General features: G+C 41.7%; 1 pseudogene; it reads right to left on the bottom strand.

The window, feature by feature from the left end:
• Window positions 1–7: 7 nt before the first annotated feature.
• Window positions 8–1,007, bottom strand: LOC123256306 (annotated as a pseudogene).
• Between the last annotated feature and the right edge of the window lie 5,542 nt (window positions 1,008–6,549).

Raw genomic sequence — 6,549 nt, 5'->3', positions numbered from 1 at the left:
TCATTTGCTCATGACACCGCTGCAGCTCGGCTTCCGAATCCTTGAGCTTCTGCACCTTTTCTTTGACCTTCATCTCGAACACTTGCTCCATCTCCATCTCCATCTTCTTCATCTTCGCTACATGTTCCCTTCTTTCTTCCTCCATTTGGGCCAGAGGACTCTTGGTCAGCTGCCCTTTGTTCTTGTTGTTATCTACACCATTGTACGTCTCAGCTGCCAGCTTCCGGCTCCTATAGTTCTCGTAATGCACGTTGTTCGTCACGTCCTGCAGGTCCTGCATGTGGGTTCTTATCAACATGTTTCTTAGAATTGTGAAATCACAATGTTCACCATTTTCAACTTCTGCAACACCCCAAGGATACTGCCTTCCTCGGACTCTTTTGCCATTAACTTCAATGATAGTATTGCTACCAACCACAGCAAGAGGCCTTTATCTTTTTAACAAGCTTATTTTCTTCTTCATCATCTGTCTCTGGAAACTCATATATTTTTATTTTATGCTCTTGAATTTCTTTCATTATCTGCTTCTTAAACTGCTGGCACTCTTCTGGAGTCAGTGTGTCCACTTTGGCGATGAGGGGAATGACGTTCTCCTTGTCATGCAAGCGTTTCATGAACTCAATGTCCAGAGGCTTGAGGCCATGACCTGAAGGGGCAATGAAATATAAGCAACATTGCACCCTGCTGTCTGGCATCTGCCATCTGTTCACCCGAGATTCTGTGTTCAGATAATCCTCAAATTTACTGTCAATGTAGTCGATAACAGGCTGCCAACAATTACTATTGTCCACTGCATCCCCGAATGCAGGCATATCCACTATTGTGAGCAGCAGCTGCACACCACCTTCTTTGATTAAAACTTTTTCTTGTTCCGCCTGTACGGTCTTTTTAATTCTATGTGAAGGCCCTGGATACTCTGAAGAATACAAGTCTGTTAGGAATAATGAGTTGATTAATGTTGACTTCCCCAATTCAGATTCTCCTACTACCATAAGCGTGAATTCAAACCCTCTCTTCACAGATTTTCGGTAGACTTGATTTGGGAGATTCCCAAATCCCACATAGCTTTCAAGGTTCTTCTGTTGAGCTACTTTGTAAAGAATATATTTCCATCATTCCAGTGTTCCAAATATAAGTGGAGTATTTCCATAAAGCCATGGCGCCGACGGCGCCCCAGCCGCCGCCACTCCTCTCCATCTGCTGTCTATTTTTAAAACTCTAAATAAGGTCTGACTGTTTCCCTTTAAGGTATGAGGCCCAATTGAGTCCTTTTGTTAGTGTGCTATGGAGGAGAGAATAATGGCTTTGGAGATTGGTGATCTGGGTTCAATCTCTGGCTTTGCTAGCTAGGAGACATTGGGCAAGCTATCTATAAAATGGGATAACATTGGATGTCCCATTTCCCTGATGCATGTGATAAAGCTGTCTTGGAAACGTGAAAGTATTTTCTGAATCTGAGCTCCGAGGAGCAAGGGCAAAGCCCTACAGCAAATCATTGGATTTGGCTGTTGTTCTGTGTGCAGTCCTGAGCACTCCAGCCCACCTGTACCTTAGTGGGCCCAGAATTTCCTTTTAAAATCAACCCTTGCCTTCACTTTGCTTCTCCCCCACTGAAGATGGTTTTGATTCAGAAATTCCGCAGGCACGTTATACTTGCCTGTTTGAGTCACTCGCCCACGTGGGCTCTGTTGACACAGGATCAGAAGGAAGCAAAACTATTCTTATAGTAAGAGGAGATCCTCACAACTGTGGCCTGAAGAGGAGACTCGGGTGTCTGAGCTCTCCTCTCCTGGGAAGGAAATCAAAGCCGTGCATGTCAAGGGCCTTCCAGGCTTCCTGTGATCCCAGCAAGGTGGAGGATGTGGGAAAGATTACATAGTACCTGAGCCACAACTTGTCTTAAAGAATTGTGGTTTTGGAAAAAAACACACAATAAACCAAAAAAGCCCATTACTTATGGTTTTCCCCTCCAGAGTCTCAAACCACCTCTCCATAGGGAGAGAGACCAGATCTTTGAGTTCATTGGTGCTGAGAACTCCCAGGTGAGGAAACTCTTTCAACTTCTGCAGGGCTCTGCATCTCTAAATCTTAGAGAGAGCCCTGAGAGACAATTGACCCTGACTCTATTGACAAGACTCCAGGACTTGTGCTGGACAGTGACCAGCACATAGTGGATGGCTACTTATTGATTGAATTTTAATCTCTTGAAGGAGTCATTGACAGTTTTAAATACTCTAGAGCTCCAGTTTCTCTTGATCTGAAACCTTGACATGCTTTGTGTATTCTTTAGCTTCTTGGCAAAGTCAGATGAATCTCCTGCTTGGGTTTCTATAGCCTGGTCTTTCCAGTTTTCTGTTGTTTTCCCAGTTTTTCCCCGTTTGCTAGTTGTGTGCTCTATCTCCAAAGCCCCATCTGGTTAACATAAGAAGCAATTTTGCTTTCATGCTTCCCTGGAAGATCTAAGACTCCAGCCAGTGTTAATGGCCCCATTGCTGCAGGCAGGGTTTATGGTAGGGCTGGAGGACTGACAGTAGGTTTCTTCAAAGCCTGCACAATCCATTGCCCCAGGACTCATTGATGGGCAGGAGTTTGAGGTGACTGTGTTGTTGGGGAGCAGGGAATGGATGTCTAAACTCTTAGCCATGAAAGACTGGAACAGCTGAAGGTGAGCAGAATGAGTAGTCTACAGCAGGTGGTGGGGCTGGAGCCTTTGTTTTGTTGGTCCATCCTTCATTGAAATGAGCCCATTGAATCTGAGTAGCTTGAGCCATCTGGGTTTTGTTTCTATGGCTCTTCTGTCTGACTAAAGTGATATTTGGAGGGGGCATCTGGGTAGCTCAGTGGATTGAGAGCCAGGCCTAGAGACGGGAGGTCCTAGGTTCAAATCTGGCCTCAGACACTTCCTAGCTGTGTGACCCTGGGCAAAGTCACTTGACCCCCATTGCCTAGCTTTTAGGACTCCTCTGCCTTTGAGCCAATATACAGTATTGACTCCAAGATAGAAGGTAAGGGTTTTATTTAAAAAAAAAAATAAAGTGATATTTGGAGGATGACATGAATACCCTTGGCTGGAGGCCTCCTGTCTTTTGTAGGACTCCTTTGAAAAGTTGAACTCAAAGACAATCTGACCTTGAGGATGGCTAAGACTTCAGCAAAGTCTATGAAGACATGGCATAGCCCACCTTTGAGGCTTATTGTAACCCTCCTTGTATCAGAGCTTAGATCTTCTTGTGGTCATTTCCTGGTATTCACAGACACAGAAAATCTCAGAAAACCTCTAGTCTAACTCATAACAAGTTGAGAATTCCCCCTTTAAAACCTCCCAAGTCTTCATGGAGTCTTTTCTTGAAGTCCTTCAGTGAAGGAGAGCCTGCTGTCTTCCAACATAGTCAATTCCATTTTGGGTAAATTTAAAAATTTGATTGTTACAGTTGTGGCTGTTCTCCATTGATTGACCCATCAGTGGGTTTATATTCTTATTTTGGCTGGGCCTGGGATTTCATGGTAATAAAGATCATGCAGATCAGGATAGATATAACACATGGATAAATAGATGGACAGACAGAACACCTAGAACATTAATATCAGAACATAAGGAATGGATAGATAGAACACATAAAACAGATAAAATAGATGGAGCTCATAGAACAGACACCGCAGAATAGATAGAACATAGAACAAACAGAATATATAGATTGATACAACAGTTAGAAGAGATAGAAGGGGTAGAGCATTGAGAATGTTTAGAACACATAGATGTATAGGTCGAACAAATATAACGTAAAACAGAATAGATGAAAAGATAGAGAACAGAGAGAACACACAGAACAGGACAGATACATGGATTGTTAGAAAAAAATAGAACACAGAATGGAGAAAACACAAAGACAAGATTGACATAGAACAGATAGAACACAGAACACAATAGATGGAACAGATAGGACATAAATGATAGCTAAAAATGGAATACAAAGTATCAAGATCTCTTTATCATCTCAGATAATCTGATAAGGACAGTTCAGTTGGTAAGGAAGTAAAGGACATGGAAGATCTTTTCCTCAGCTCATGCTTCCAGCTCTGGCTCCAGGAGCATGGAGTTTATTATATTCTATTTTCACACAAAGAACACAAAGAAAAACTTTACAGCTGATAGCGGTTACAAATCATACAAAAGAAAATCCTTGGAGGCTTCAAAGTAAAGCTAGAACAGGGTCCAAGGCCGAATTCTAGCCGCCTGGATATCAACAAAAAATTCTGAGAATCGTAAATATATTCTATAGATATCATAAAATGAATTGAGTCTTGTATTTTTATCGGGAGGACTGCACCTGGTTGGATAAAGTTTTGTCTAGCTCTGACCTTGGCTGACTTAAGAATATTCTTAGAGTTTAGGGATCTTAATTTTCTTGTAGAGAAATTATTAAACCTGTAAGTGGTGGTTTGTTTAAAGCTTTCCAATGGGAGTTATGATGTTCTTAAGAAAAGGAGTCAAAAGAAGAATCTCAGATTTTCATCTATTTAAGACTGTTCCTTTTATTGGCCACCACAACAAAGAAGAGATAGAACACGTAGAATGGAAAGAATAAACACATAAAATAGAATACTTAGTATGGCTAGGAAACAGAGGTAAGATAGAACATATAGAAAAAAATGATAGATGGATAGAAAAGTTAGAGTAGATGGAAGAGGAAGAGCAAATAGAACAGAAAGAATGCATAGAAAAAAACAAAAGAATAGATAGAACACATGGAACCTAGAAGAGATAGAACATTCATGGATAGAACACAGAGATACAGAAATAAATGAATAGATGGAAAAGGTAGAGCATGGAGAAAAATAGAACATATTACACATAGAAGACATGAAGAGGTAGAGTCATAGTACAGATAGAAGACACTGAATGGATAGATAGAACACATAGAATAGATAGAACATTAGAATACATATTCAAAAAGAGATGATAAAACAAAGAACTCATAAAACAGAATAGATGGAAGAGAGAAAGCTCATAGAACAGATAGAACACATAGATGTATAGATTAGAATACACAGATTAGAATATAGATCAGAATCATAGATAAAAAGATAGATGAAAAGAAGGTAAAATACATAGAAGTGATTAGATAGAACAACTAGATACAAAAGAGATGAATAGCTAGAACAAGTTAGAATAGAAGGAAGAGATAGAGCACATTAAAAAGGAAGGATAGATAGAGCACAGGACAGATAAAAGAAATAGAACGCATAGAATAGATGGGAAAGAGAGCTCATAGAACATATTGATACTAAAGATAGATGATAGAACACAGATGGAAGAGAGCTCATAGAACAGATGGAATAGATAATACTCAGAGTAGAAAGAACCCATAAATCAGATAGAACACAGATACAAAAAGCAGATGAACCGTTAGAGAGAATCAATGGAATATGTAGAGCACATAGGAGAGATAGAACATGTAGAATAGTTAGAACAGAGAGATCAGATAGAAATATTGATTCTAAAATGGATATAATAGGAACAACACATAGAAGAGATAGAACAGGTTCCGGGTTAAGATGGCGGCAGAGTAAGAAGCAGCTCTTAACCTCTCCTGACGGAAACACACAAGACTCCTCAAGGGGACATAAAAACATGTCCAGATGAATGGAGGAACCCCACAACAGGGTGCAGCGTGGAAGGTATGTGGAATCGAGGCATTTCCTTGCTATAAAGGGGTGAAACAGCTCTCACTAAATCTCAGGCTGAGCAACCACCACACCCCCACCCCCTCCACACACAACACCTATAGCGCCGAAGCCAGCTAAAAAGAAATAGAGCAAGTTTGGGGTACCCATCGAGTCATTGGCAGCTCCGGGGCCTGTTCCTGAGAGCAGCAAGATTTAGGACCCCAATAAGCCAAAAAACGCACGCGAAATCTGAGCGCGGGAGCAGAGTGGACGCAGGGCACAGAGCGCGGGCTGAGAGCGCAGGCACGGGCGGAGGCGTGGGTGGAGGCAGACACAGCCAGGAGCTAAAGCTCTGAAACCCTGAGTGGGGAACCAGCGTAGACGGGTGTATGACTGTGGAAGGAGCGCCCTGAGACTTGTAAAGGAACCTCTGACAGAGGATCAAGCAAGGGGGTCCACCAGGGGGCTTGACCTTGGAAAAAACCAGAACTCAGACCTCAGGAGCCAAAAGACCGAGGACAGACCCCGAGCGAGAGGATAAAGCTGAGAAGCTGCTTGGCTAACGATGGCTACCCAGTCTCAGGAAGCTCAAAAGAGAAAGAATAACAAGAAAAAGAAGTCTTTAACACTCGACAACTTTTACACAGAGAAAATCCAGACAACTGAGCAAACAGAGGAGGAGAACAAACAAGCATCTGGACCCTCCTCAAATAAGGAAAACTCTTCACAAGCTATGGAAGACTTCAAAACTGATATTTTGAGGAAAATGGAAGAGATCTGGCAAGAAAATAACTGTTTAAAAGGTAGAATCTTGCAAATGGAAAGTGAGGCTCAGAAACCAAATGAACTGATAAGAAAATTGAACACCAGAAATGTCCAGAT

This window comes from Gracilinanus agilis, unplaced genomic scaffold (assembly GCF_016433145.1).
Source record: "Gracilinanus agilis isolate LMUSP501 unplaced genomic scaffold, AgileGrace unplaced_scaffold57745, whole genome shotgun sequence".
NCBI classification, from domain to species: Eukaryota; Metazoa; Chordata; class Mammalia; order Didelphimorphia; family Didelphidae; genus Gracilinanus; species Gracilinanus agilis.
This window is presented reverse-complemented; position numbering and strand designations above follow the sequence as displayed.